The following is a 13,727-nucleotide window of genomic DNA, read 5'->3' on the forward strand; positions in this document are numbered from 1 at the left end:
TTCAAGTAATTCACGAATCCAGTCAAGGCTTGTATACGTCGAGTTCCCGGGCAAAGCTTATTTGGAAAATGTCCCAAGAATGATGGTTTTTGTAAATCGTGACGGTACACCACCCAATCTCCGGAATTTGGATCCTGTAGTCAACAAGGGATTGATGACATCCATGAACAATAAATTTCATGTACAAGAAGAGTAGGAAACATGTTGTTATTTACAAGAATCTTGGGTGGCATACAATTTCCTAGATTCCAACGTTCCATATTTTCTTAATAAAATACAAAGCATGGTACTTAGTAACCATGTGAATTTATGCCTAACTAATTTTAACATTCAAAAAATATATCTTTGTTAATTGTAATCCTCTATTCCTAAATAGTTGCAATCCACTACCTATTTTTCCTATTCAAGCAGCCATGCCATGTAAACAAGTCATACATGTTAGTTATAATTTTACTTTTCTTTCTATATGTGTGCATCCATACCACATCAACAAGTCATGCATGTTCGTATAAGTTATATTTTTCATATGTGCTTGTTTTTCCTATCCATGCAGTCCTACACGCCAGCACGTCATGCATGCCCCTCATAAATTACTGTTTTTGCGTTTATTTTTTGTTGTCATGAATGGATCATGTGTTGGACACTCTGAGGATACTTATGTAGTTCATGTTTCACATTTTTGATAGAAAAATGGCATTCTGTTAACCACAATCCTACTTTTTCTCTTTTGTAGTTGCTCTTATAGCATCTATTTACATGTTTCATTCGATGAGGTTACTGCAGGAACGTGCATGTTTCATCTAGTTATAGTAGAAATAGGAGCACATTTGTGAATTTATATAGATATAGTAATCTCTAGAATGGGACAAATGGTGCACCTTGTTGAGGCTAAGCCTAACGTAGTGGTCTTCTTTGCCATAAATTGATGGAGGAGCCATGGCTTGTCCAGGCACTAGATTAGCTCGACTTGCAGAAACAAATCCTGGGCACTGCAAGTTGTAGCACCCCTTCGATTTCAAGTCCTTCTGAGCAACAAAAAAAGAGGAAACATGTATTATTGTGGATGTAAAGAGACTTTTACTTAGTCCAATAGTGCCTCTAACTCCTATGAAATACCATAAAACTATATGGGGACCACAATAATATATAACTTGTTAAAATGGCATTGATTATACTTACGGTCCAATATGTAAAGAAGCGAATATCTCTGTTATGGTATAAAGAGGGGGAAATCTGCAAGCAGAAGCAAATTATGAAATAGTTGTTTATTCAAAAGAATTTGACTTTAACATCATGGGTGATATGTTTGTACATGAAATCCAACTTGAATTAAGTTGTAGTTTCCTCCATCTTGACAATAGATCTGCAAGGATGCTCCAGATTCTTGAGAAGTTCCTTGATTTGGTGAAGCCCATATACTCATGTCAGCTCGAAGGCCGTAGAATTGTCCTGGCTCTGTGTGCCACATTGCATACTAGTGATAGAAAATTATAGCTCAAATTAGCAAATAACGAGAAAAATCTATAGAGAACGACATAATAAAAAGTGAGGGTGTGCGTTCTTGGCCTTGGTATGAGGTTCACCTACCAGACATTTACAATGGGGAATTTTTCATGCTATTTTGGAGTTAGTCTAGATTTGTTTTCATAGGCCTTGTTGAGTATATCATACTAGCTTTAGCTTCCTCCGCGGGGTGTGGTGTCAATCCAACACAATTAGACCTTTTGTGGTGATGCATGCAATGCTTTAGTTCATGTGCATTTTTTATGGTCTTACTTAGGTGCTTGGGCTCACAACATCTTCTCTACTCCTTGCGGCATGGGTGAAACAAGATTTGATTCTCTCTCTGGTAGGTGTGAAGTGTATTGCCAATAAAGTTGGTATGTCAGCATAAGTCTCCTATAGAGTATGTCTTAACTGCCTTTCTGAATCTGTTGTTCACAGTATTTTGGTAGCATGTTTTGTATGTAATGAGCATAGCTTTCACGATATATAGGGGATCAAGATAAGTTCATTTAGGTGTATTCCTTTTATCTGGTCTTTATGTACCACCTTGTCTCATGGACCATTTACCATAATTTAGCTTGACAAGCAATGATTTAGATACATCACTAATGAATTAGAGTCCTACTGTTTTTCATCTGTGGTTTAAATATGTGATGCATATATTGAAAATACCTTGACTTTGCCTTTTATATTTATCACATGTCACTCTGGCATATACATTGTGACATTTTTGTGATCAATACACAGAAGGAAATCAACAAAACATCCCAAATCTAACACATGAAAAAGTAAAGAGATATATATACAGAGAATGGGGGAGAGTGTGTGTACATGAGAAACAATGTCGCTTCCTTCATTCGTGATATCAGCTCTCCAAGGAAAATGGAAAGGTTTACGTCTTAAAAGAGTGGTGTTCTGCAGAGGGAAATAATAGTTCATGACTAGTTAGCATATATAATTGATGCACAGAGTCTTTGAAAGATAACTATTTGTTTCACATATGTCCTAGATTTTAGTTGAACATATAAGTTACATAAAGTAGTTATGAATATTAACACCAATAGTAATTATCAAGATTAAGGGGTTGAGTAGATACAATAATGGGATAATACATAAAACAATTGACAAAAAGTTGTATATATCAAAATCTAAATGTAAAATATTGGTTACCTTCTCATTCGTCTGGAGATTGACATCTACGTCTACCGATTCAACAAAGGTGAGGTGGAAAGTTATACACAAAAAGCATAGTAAGACCGATATGACCACATAATCACCTCCCATTTGTATAGGTAATTGTGTTATTTTCCATGAAATAGTAACTATATGATTCCTGACGTACTTGTATCTTCTTATAGAACACAACTTATATAGAATTGAGCCAGGTTCTTCTTTTAGAAGGCTTTGGATTGCATTGTACTGATGATACACTGAACATTTAATGGGTAGTCATCTGGTGAACTAATCTTTCTAGAGTTGGGTATAAATCAATTGTTTAATTAATGTTCATTAAATATTGACTTGGTTTACATACAATTAATGATTGCTTGATTTCCTATCTTTTTATATGAATATAGATCAATTTATGCATCAATAATAATTAACAATGGACTTGATTTGCATCCAAAGAATGGACGTATGAGGGCATATACAATGGTCTTATCTTAGAAGTGCCACATAGGATAATTGCAGAGGTGGAGGAGAGAGAAACATAAGCAAAGACTTGCCTTCTTTTCATTAAGAGATGATCTCTTAGCAACAATTCTCTCACCACATAATTAGGAATATCTTGTTATTAGAGACCAGACTAAGAGTAATACATTGTACATCGTTTTTTGTTGTCTTCTCTAGATTACATAGGGGACATAAGATAAGAAAATATTATCAACCATTGTACATGCCCTCATGATCTATATTTTCTTATATGCAAAAAATAGGCGTTGTCTCAATGTTCCTTAAGTGTGGAGCTGATTTGCATGTAATGAATGTTTGATTCATATATATTTTTGTTTGGATATGAATATAGATAGATTTTTCATCAATTTTTATTTCTTAGTGGACTTGATTGACACTTCCTCCATTTAACACATATACCAGTTAAGTTAAAGAGTCTCCATGTTAATTGCAGGAAAATTGGGCTAATGTTAATATTACAACACCTATAGACATGGGACCATTGGCTGACCTGGCTACAAAAATATACTATATGTACCCTGTTGACACTACCCATTTGTTGGAATGACTCACAAATTTCATCATTCGTCATTCATTGACTACAATCTAGGGCCAGGACATCAAGATAATCCTCACGATCTCACAATGACGACACCAAGCCCAAATGCCTCAAAAGATTTGCTAATATATTGCGAATAGAACATCTCCAATTTCAGAGTCAAACATCATTGAAAACATATCTATCCATTTTGAAGTTTAATTTTGTTTATTAAAAAATATTAATCTACTAATTGTTGTGATTAAGGAAAATTCCATGTGTTTCTTTACGTGTAGAAATACATGGAGCCACAGGAAGACGCGCCGGTCAGGCAGAAAACTTGGAGTGACCATATCTTGTAGGTGGTCGAAAGTAGTCATGGAGATTGACCAGCTCCCAGGGACTCTGGGCTTTGCGGCTGTTCCAGCGGAGCAAGAAAAACAGCAAATCATGGTACCTTATGTTGTGGCGTTCCGGCCCTCGAGGCCAAAAGTTGCGTCACTCCTGCTTGCCATCACTATCGCGTGTGACTCTAGATCTGTGTTTCCCTGTCGGCGGCAATGGATGAGTTGCGGGAGAATTGCGGGAAGAAGTTGCACAACATATAAATGTTCAGATTTTCTAAATTGTTCATGTTTTTATGAAAAAAATCACGTTTTTCAAATCAATTTTTATTTTACCAAAATCTAAATTTTTTATCACAATTTCAAGAAATTTTCAAAAATTTCACATTTCTAATAAATTGTTCGAGACATAAAAAATTATTTGGGATTTTTAAATATTGTTCACCATAAAAATATAAAATGATCAGTGTAATTAAAAATTATTCACCGTATATTAAGTAAATTTCATTGTACACAAATAAAATGTTCATTGCATATTCAATAATTCTTCAGTGTGTGTTTTGCAAAATTGTTCACCATATATAAAACGTTCATTTTATATAAATAAAATGTTCATCAAAATATATAATTAATTGTTAAGCGTGTATTTCTTTCAAAAAGTAATTTGAAATTTTTTCACTTTTTCAAAATTTGGATAGAATTTCGATTTTTTGTTTTGGATTTTAAATAAATCGTGTTCTCAACATTTATTCGTGTTTTGAAAGAGTTCACTTTTTAAAAATATTCAAATTTCTTAAATAATTTCACATTTCTACAAATGTTCAGAATTTTGAATTTTCAAACATTAAAAAATTGCAATTTTTGGAAAAAAAGAAAACAACCACACACTGACGGGTCAGACCTATTTAAGGGTGACCAGCGAGGGACTCGTACGCTAGCCCTCGCTAAAAGCGAGGGATAGCAGCGCCAGAGCTATATATTTCAAATGCTCTACTTTTTTGTGTACACACTGAATATTTTTCAAACGCATGATGAAGATTTTATAAAATACGTCTTTGAACATGTTTTGGAACACATGTTAACCATTTTTCAAGTACATGTTTAATATTTTTCAATACATGTGAAACATTTTCAGGATACAACTTGATAATTTTGTAAGTGCATGATGAATATTTTTTAAATACACATTGAATTTTTTCTGAATACACGTTGGACATTTTCCATATACATGAGAACATTTTTTAATTGTATGTTGAGCATGGACAAAGTTGTTTTTGAAATTTCATGAACATAATTTTGTTAAAAGTGTGAACATTTTACAATGTCACAAACATTTTATTGAATGGCGTGATTTGTTTCAAATCATATGAAAACAAATTATACTGCATGGGAATTTTTTAAACTCGCAAACATTTTTCTGAATTGTACGAACATATTTTAAAACCACGAGAACATAATGCATGATGAGTATTTCCAGGATACACCTTGATAACTTTGTAAATGCATGATGAATATTTTTAAATACACATTGAATGTTTTTTCTCAATACGCGTTGTACATTTTCCTTATACATGCGAACATTTCTTTAATTATATGTTGAGCATGGACAAACTTGTTTTTTGAAATTTCATGAACATAATTCTGTTATAAGTGTGAACATTTTAAGGTGTCACAAACATTTTATTTAATGGTGTGATTTGTTTTAAATATTATAAAAACAAATTGTACTGCATGAGAATTTTTTTAACTCGCGAACATTTTACTGAATTGTACAAACATTTTTTAAAACTCTGAGAACAGAAATTTTGACATTCTCTGAAACATTTTTATATTACACGTTGAACATTCTTTAGAAACTACTTATTTTGGAATGGATGATTTTTTTCTATATGTCTACATATCTAGTTGTACATTTTAGTGCATTTTTGGAATATAAGCATAAGTGAAGAAAAAAGCCTCACGCCCGCGGGAAAGAAAAAGAGCCTGTATTGAGCATCGAGGCCGTCGCTGCCAAGTTGCACCGCCGTGACGGCCGATCGCGACCTCCGTCCCCGCCGGCGAGCGACTGCGGTGTCCCCTTGTCGGCAAAGCCACCGACCACGTCCGCCAGCTCTTCTCCCCGCAACTCCCTCGAGCCCCAGTGCTCATAGCCTCAGGTCAGTAGGTGTTGCGTTTCCGCCGCCTAGTGCTCTCTCCTTCTACTAAATCCTACAACTTCCGTTGATTGCTGCCACGGATGAAGAAAACTGTTGATTTTGGTAGCTTGAGCACCGATTTCAGGGGCAGGACGAGGAATCGGAGGAGAGAGGCGACCAAGGCCATAAAGATCAGCCCTCGCGCACCACATGTTCGATGAAATGTCCACAACGCGCTGCAGCAATGTCATCTTCTCCCCTCTTGGCAGTCGCTCGCCGGTCCACGCTTCCATCCATCAATGTTGACAAATGACAAGTCAGCGTCTAAAAGGCTGTCCGAGAAGGTATAGCTGAATCCCGAATCTGGTTGATGTGCTCTCATACACTTTCAGATTCTGTTTTCCTTCTTTACAATAATAGGCCATTTTTGTGTTGTTTCAAAACTTCCTTATAGGTAAAAGGTTTTGTTCTTATCTACTTAGGTTACTTGTTATAGAAGCCGCTGATTTCGAATGCTAGCATGTTCTTGACATGGACAAGACAGAAGTGGGGATGCTATTGGTTAAAGGGTGCTGATTACCCTGTACCATTTAATCATTCCTCTTGTGGCAGTAGGCTATTATTCTAGTGCTCTAATCTTTATACTCCACATGCTTTCCCTACAGGTATGAAGATCAACGTCACATCCCGTACCAACTCGCTTTCACATCAGACAGAATTAAAGATGCTCAACACACTGTATGTTGCCTTAGTTTCCTATCTAGTTCATGACAGATTCTTATTGTGGCACCCAAACTTATGTTGAATTGTTTTTCATTTAACAGATGACTGCAATGAAAGCTGCCAATAAAGAACTGAAAGGGATGATGAAGACTGTCAGGATTGAAAATATAGACGTGTGCAGCATCATTGTTCATGTTTTCAAGATCTTCAGCTTATTTTGTTTGAATTACATATGAATCCGTACCTGCTTTCATAATCCGCAGAGCATGCAAGACGAGACTATGGAGGAACGTCGTACCAATCCTGGGCGACGGCTGCGTGTTAAAAATAACCAGGTCGTGACCTCCTGGTGAAGCGTACAAGTTTGTTCAGATTACATTCTTGGAGAGAAAGAGATAAGGGAGTTACAACCATATGAGAAGATTCTAATCTATCTAGTTGGACTCCTGCGCAATGCTTATCTCCAGAACGTGCCGAACTCTGTCACGTGAGGATGGAATAATGTTACGTTCAACACCCTCCCATAATCACAACTTGGTCAAGTTGAGATTACGCTTAAACTCTTCAAAGTTTCGTATGGGCAAAGCTTTGGTGAATCCATCTGCAACCTGATCACGAGAATGAATGAAACGAATTTCCAGCTGTTTGCTTGCAACTCGTTCTCTGACAAAGTGGAAATCAATCTCAATGTGTTTTGTCCTTGCATGAAAAACTGGGTTAGCAGATAAATAGGTAGCACCAAGGTTATCACACCATAAACATGGGGCTTGAGTGACCTTTACACCAAGCTCTCCCAACATGGACTGGACCCAAATAATCTCAGCTGTGGCATTGGCCAAAGCTTTGTACTCAGCCTCAGTACTTGATCTTGATACAGTGGCTTGTTTCTTTGCACACCATGATACTAGATTTGGACCAAGAAATACTGCAAAACCACCAGTGGATCGTCTGTCATCTAAGCATCCTGCCCAATCTGAATCAGAGAAAGCACTAACAAGTGTAGATGAGGACTTGTGGAATGTGAGACCAAGATTGACTGTATCTTTTACATATCTCACTATGCGTTTTGCAGCAGTCCAATGAGTTGTAGTGGGTGCATGAAGAAACTGACAAACCTTGTTTACTACAAATGAGAGATCAGGTCTTGTCAAGGTCAAATACTGAAGTGCACCTACCAGACTCCTGTACCTGGTACTGTCATCTTGACCCAAGGGCTCTCCTTCTGTAAGTGACAATTTTTCTATGCTGGACAATGGAGTTGATGAAGATTTACACCCCTCTAGCCCAGCTCTTCTCACCAGATCAGTAGCATATTTTTCCTGAGATAAATGAAGACTGTTCCCTTGTTTCTTAACTTCAATCCCTAGGGAAAAATGCAAGTCACCTAGATCCTTGAGAGCAAACTCAGCATTTAAATCCTTCAACAGTCCTGATATAGCCTCATCAGATGAGCTTGTGACAATAATATCATCAACGTATATAAGAACAAATACGGATGTTTTCAGCTTATTGTAAATAAACAAGGATGTGTCAGACTTAGAAGGAACAAAGCCAAGAGTTTGCAACTTGTGACTTAGCCTGGAGTACCACGCCCTGGGGGCTTGTTTGAGTCCATATAGCGCTTTATCAAGCTTGCACACGTGGAACGGTTTGTTTTGTTTTCAAAACCAGGAGGTTGTTTCATATACACTTCCTCTTCCAGAACACCATGAAGAAACGCATTCTTGACATCTAGCTGGCGAAGGCTCCATCCCCTGGAAACAGCAATGGAGAGCACAAGACGAATAGTTGCAGCTTTAACAACTGGACTAAAAGTATCCTCATAGTCTATACCATACCGTTGTTTGAAACCCTTTGCAACTAGTCTGGCTTTGTAGCGATCAATGGTTCCATCAGCCTTCTTTTTGATTCTAAAGACCCACTTGCAATCAATCAAATTTTTACCATGCCGTGGGGGAACCAGATGCCACGTTTTATTTTTGAGGAATGCCATGTATTCTTCTTCCATGGCTGCCTTCCAATTGTTGTCGCTGAGTGCCTCGCTAAGAGTACTTGGTTCATCTGTGGAGCACATTAGAATGAACTTCGTCAACTGTTTGTAATTAATTTGCTTTATTACCCCTTTTTGAAGACGTGTCCGTGGGGCAGCAACAGGTGTTGGTGCAGAAGATCCTGATGCTGCAGCGTCAGCGGCAGCAGAATCCGAGGAGGACCTGTGGCATTCCCCGCCTCGCTGCCAACCAAGCCAGTCGGATCCTCTGTACCGACACGGGCTGGAGATGGGGGAGATGCGGTGGAATCAGGCGCAGACAATCTAGGGCCGCGGGAGACAGCCGGCGCGACAGCATCAGATCGCACGCCAGCGGATGGGGCCGGATCGACCCTGGAAGGCGCGCCAGTGGACGGGGCCGGATCTGCATCGGGAGACACGCCTGCCTCCCCGCCAGTCGGCTGGCGGCGCATGTAGTGGCGGGGCCCATCAGTGGCCCAGCGAGTCTCGGGCCGCCGCGCGGAGGCGTCCGAGTGGTGGAGGCGGGGTGGATCACTCGGGCCCGTCGTAATGCGCCGGGTGGCAGATGCTGGCCCGCCACGGAGTTGGCTGTCGGGCGACGCGGAATTCCGCGCAGCGCTGCTCCCATGCAACTCCGATCCCGAGGAAGATCGGCTGTCAGGCTGCATTGGAACATATCCCGAGGAAGATCTGTCCCCCAGCCCTGGACACATGAAATATGGCGTATTTTGCATATTTTCTTTGCCATGTTGGATGGGTTCTGCACCATTTTCTGCGCTGTTTTCATCTGCATCATCATAGAGCTCATGCACTTGGTTATAAACATTAGTCAATATTGGATCACCACAATCATTATCCCCATGAGAAATACCGGTAAGACTAGATGGTAGAAGAAGAATTTCTTTACGAAGGAGTGCACCGGCATTTGGATGGAGTTCAGAGAAAGGGAATTTGGTCTCATCGAAAACGACGTCGCGAGAAATATAAACGCGACCAGTGGAGATATCAAGACACTTGACACCCTTGTGTTGGGCGCTATAGCCAAGAAAAGCGCATTGCTTAGAGCGAAACATGAGCTTGCGAGCATTGTATGGATGGAGATTGGGCCAGCAAGCGCAACCAAACACACAAAGGGTTGTGTAGTCGGGTTTTGTGTGAAGAAGACGCTCAATAGGAGTTTCATAGTTAATGACACGGCTAGCACTAGTAGAAAAAGGGTCAAACGTGAAGCACATTAGTGCCGGTTTGTATTTGAGCCGGCACTAATGTATACATTAGTGCCGGTTCCAACGGCTAGCCGGGCCGCTTTCATTAGTACCGGTTCGTGGCGAACCTTTAGCACTGGTTCGTGCCACGAACCGGTACTAATGAGGGTGGTGGCAGGATGTTGTCAGACTGGGGCCCCTCCAGCCCCTTTAGTACCGGTTCTTGGCACGAACCGGTACTAAAGGTCGTCCTACATAAACCCTTCGTCCACCCGAGCTCGCTCTGTTCTTCCCCTTTCCCCTCTCCTCTCTGTTCTTCCCCTCTTCCTCTCGAGCTCATCACACATTTTGCCCAAAATTTGTCAAGATTTGAAGGCCCCCATCCATTCAAATGATCACAAAGGTTAGCAACTTTGTCCTTTCATCTCTCATTGCTAGATATGCTCTTGCAATGCTTTATATAGTGATTAATTTGTGAGTTTAGTAATTTGGGAGGATATATATATATATATGTGTGTGTGCTAGTATTTGATTTATATGCAATTTTTTCTAGGAGGTATGTGAACCGGAAATTCTAACCGACCCTATTGTCGAGAGGTTAATTTAGTTGAAAGAGAAAACGAGTACTTGAAAGAAAAATTGAAAAGAATTGAGGGGGAGAAGATGGAATTGGAGTTGCATGTTGCCGATGTCGTCGATGATCACAAGATCAAGATGGAGAAAATGCGCTTGAAGATTAGAAAGATTAGAAAATATGCCATCGATAGTGAGGCTTGGTATCATTATGCTGTTGGATCCATTGTTACCTTAGTTGCGATCTTGATCGTATTTGTTGTTGCATTTAAATGCTTTAGCTAGAGAGTTATTTGTTTGTTGCATTTAAGTGGTGTATGAACTTGTATTAATTTGGTCTATTCGGTGTTGTGTAATGAAGATGAGCCGGCAATGGATGTACGATGACCGATGCTCTCCCCAGTTCGTTGAGGGCGTGCATACTTTTCTGCTTGCGGCTGAGGCAAACAAGCGGGCGGATGGTTTTATGCCTTGTCCATGTGCTCGCTGTAAGAATGGTCACAATTACTCTACGTCAAGAACCATTCACGTCCACCTGTTTAAGTCCGGTTTCATGCCCCATTATAATGTTTGGACCAAGCACGGAGAAAGAGGGGTTATGATGGAAGACAATGAAGAAGAAGAGGACGACGACAGCTATCCTGGCCATGGGTTCCCTGAATACGATGATACAACAATGGGGGAAGAAGCTGAGCCGGTAATGCGGGAAGAAGCTGAGCCGGCAATGCGGGAAGAAGCTGAAGAAGAGGCATCAGATGAGCCCGTTGATGATCTAGGTCGGGCCATTGCCGATGCAAAGAGAAACTGCACAAGTGATTTGGAGAAGAAGAAGTTGCAGCGCATGTTAGAGGATCACAAAAAATTGTTGTACCTGAATTGCGTAGGTGACAAGAAAAAGCTGGGCACCACACTGGAATTGCTGCAATGGAAGGCAGAGAATGGTGTATCTGACAAGGGATTTGGAAAGTTGCTGGTAATGATAAAGGATATGCTTCCAAAGGACAACGAATTGCCCGAGAGTACGTACGAAGCAAAGAAGGCTGTCTGCCCTCTAGGGTTAGAGGTGCAGAAGATACATGCATGCCCTAATGATTGCATCCTCTACCGCGGTGAGTATGAGGATTTGAACGCTTGCCCGGTATGTGGTGCATTGCGCTATAAGATCAGCCGCGATGACCCTGGTGATGTCGAGGGCCGGCGCCCCAGGAAGAAGATTCCTGCCAAGGTGATGTGGTATGCTCCTATAATACCATGGCTGAAACGTTTGTTCCAAAACAAAGAGCATGCCAAGGCGATGCGATGGCACAGAGAAGACCGTAAGAAAGACGGAAAGTTGAGAGTACCCGCTGACGGGTCGCAGTGGAGAAAAATTGAAAGAAAGTACGGGAAGGAGTTTGCAGATGACGCAAGGAGCGTATGGTTTGGTCTAAGCGCAGATGGCATTAATCCTTTTGGGGAGCAGAGCAGCAACCATAGCACCTGGCCTGTGACTCTATGTTTGTATAACCTTCCTCCTTGGTTGTGCATGAAGCGGAAGTTCATTATGATGCCAGTGCTCATCCAAGGCCCTAAGCAACCCGGCAACGACATTGATGTGTACCTAAGGCCATTAGTTGAAGAACTCTTACAACTGTGGAATGGAACAGGTGTAAGTGCGTGGGATGAGCACATGGGGGAAGAATTTGACCTAAAGGCGTTGCTGTTCGTGACCATAAATGATTGGCCTGCTCTCAGTAACCTTTCAGGACAGACAAACAAGGGATACCGTGCATGCACACACTGTTTGGACGATACCGACAGTATATATTTGGCTAATAAGAATGTGTACCTGGGACATCGTCGATTTCTTCCGAGCAGGCATCCCGTAAGAAAGAATGGCAAGCATTTCAAAGGTGAGGCGGATCACCGGACGAAGCCTCGCCACCGTACTGGTGCTGATGTACATGATATTGTCAAGGATTTGAAGGTGGTCTTTGGAAAGGGTCGTGGTGGACAACCTGTTCCGAATGACGCTGACGGACGCGCACCCATGTGGAAGAAGAAATCTATATTTTGGGACCTGCCCTATTGGAAAAACCTGGAGGTCCGCTCCGCAATCGACGTGATGCACGTGACGAAGAATCTTTGTGTGACCCTGCTTGGCTTCTTGGGCGTGTATGGGAAGAAAAAAGATACACCTGAGGCACGGGAGGACCAGCAACGTATGCACGGAAAAGACGGCATACATCAGGGTCATGCAAGCTACGCTCTTACCAAAGAAGAGAAGGAAATCTTCTTTGAATGCCTGCTCAGTATTAAGGTACTGTCTGGCTTCTCGTCGAATATAAAGGGAATAATAAACATGGTAGAGAAAAAGTTCCAGAACCTAAAGTCTCATGACTGCCACGTGATTATGACGCAACTGCTTCCGGTTGCATTGAGGGGGCTTCTACCGGAAAACGTTCGATTAGCCATTGTGAAGCTATGTGCATTTCTCAATGCAATCTCTCAGAAGGTAATCGATCCAGAAATCATACCAAGGTTATAGAATGATTTGGTGTAATGTCTTGTCAGTTTCGAGTTGGTGTTCCCACCATCCTTCTTCAACATCATGACACACGTCCTAGTTCACCTATGCGAAGAGATTAACGTTTTGGGTCCTGTATTTCTACACAATATGTTCCCCTTTGAGAGGTTCATGGGAGTCTTAAAGAAATATGTTCATAACCGTGCTAGGACAGAAGGAAGCATCTCCAAGGGCCGTCAAAATGAGGAGGTCATTGAGTTTTGTATTGACTTTATTCCTGACCTTAAGCCGATTGGTGTTCCTGAATCGCGGCATAAGGGCAGACTGGATGGAAAAGGCACGCTAGGAGGGGAACAAATAATATGTATGGACGGACATTTTCTCACTGAAGCACACTACACAGTTCTACAAAATTCCGCCTTGGTGGCTCCGTATATGGATGAACACAAGAATTTGCTACGCTCCAAACACCGGGAGCGGTCTGATGACTGGATTACACGTGAATAAACCAG

The 13,727-nt window shown here is 40.8% G+C and overlaps 1 long non-coding RNA gene and 1 pseudogene across 1 annotated transcript; one reads left to right on the forward strand and one right to left on the reverse strand.

Annotated features, from left to right (window-relative positions):
* Window positions 1-1,179: 1,179 nt before the first annotated feature.
* Window positions 1,180-2,423, reverse strand: LOC125541651. The gene is made up of 3 exons (XR_007297613.1): window positions 2,338-2,423; window positions 1,313-1,474; window positions 1,180-1,233 (listed from the first exon to the last, which is right to left on the reverse strand). It is a non-coding gene; the product is annotated as an uncharacterized LOC125541651 (long non-coding RNA).
* A 3,617-nt stretch (window positions 2,424-6,040) lies between these two features.
* Window positions 6,041-13,727, forward strand: part of LOC125532492 — a 28,728-nt pseudogene continuing 21,041 nt past the window's right edge.

Source organism: Triticum urartu, chromosome 1 (genome assembly GCF_003073215.2).
Source record: "Triticum urartu cultivar G1812 chromosome 1, Tu2.1, whole genome shotgun sequence".
Lineage (NCBI taxonomy): Eukaryota > Viridiplantae > Streptophyta > Magnoliopsida > Poales > Poaceae > Triticum > Triticum urartu.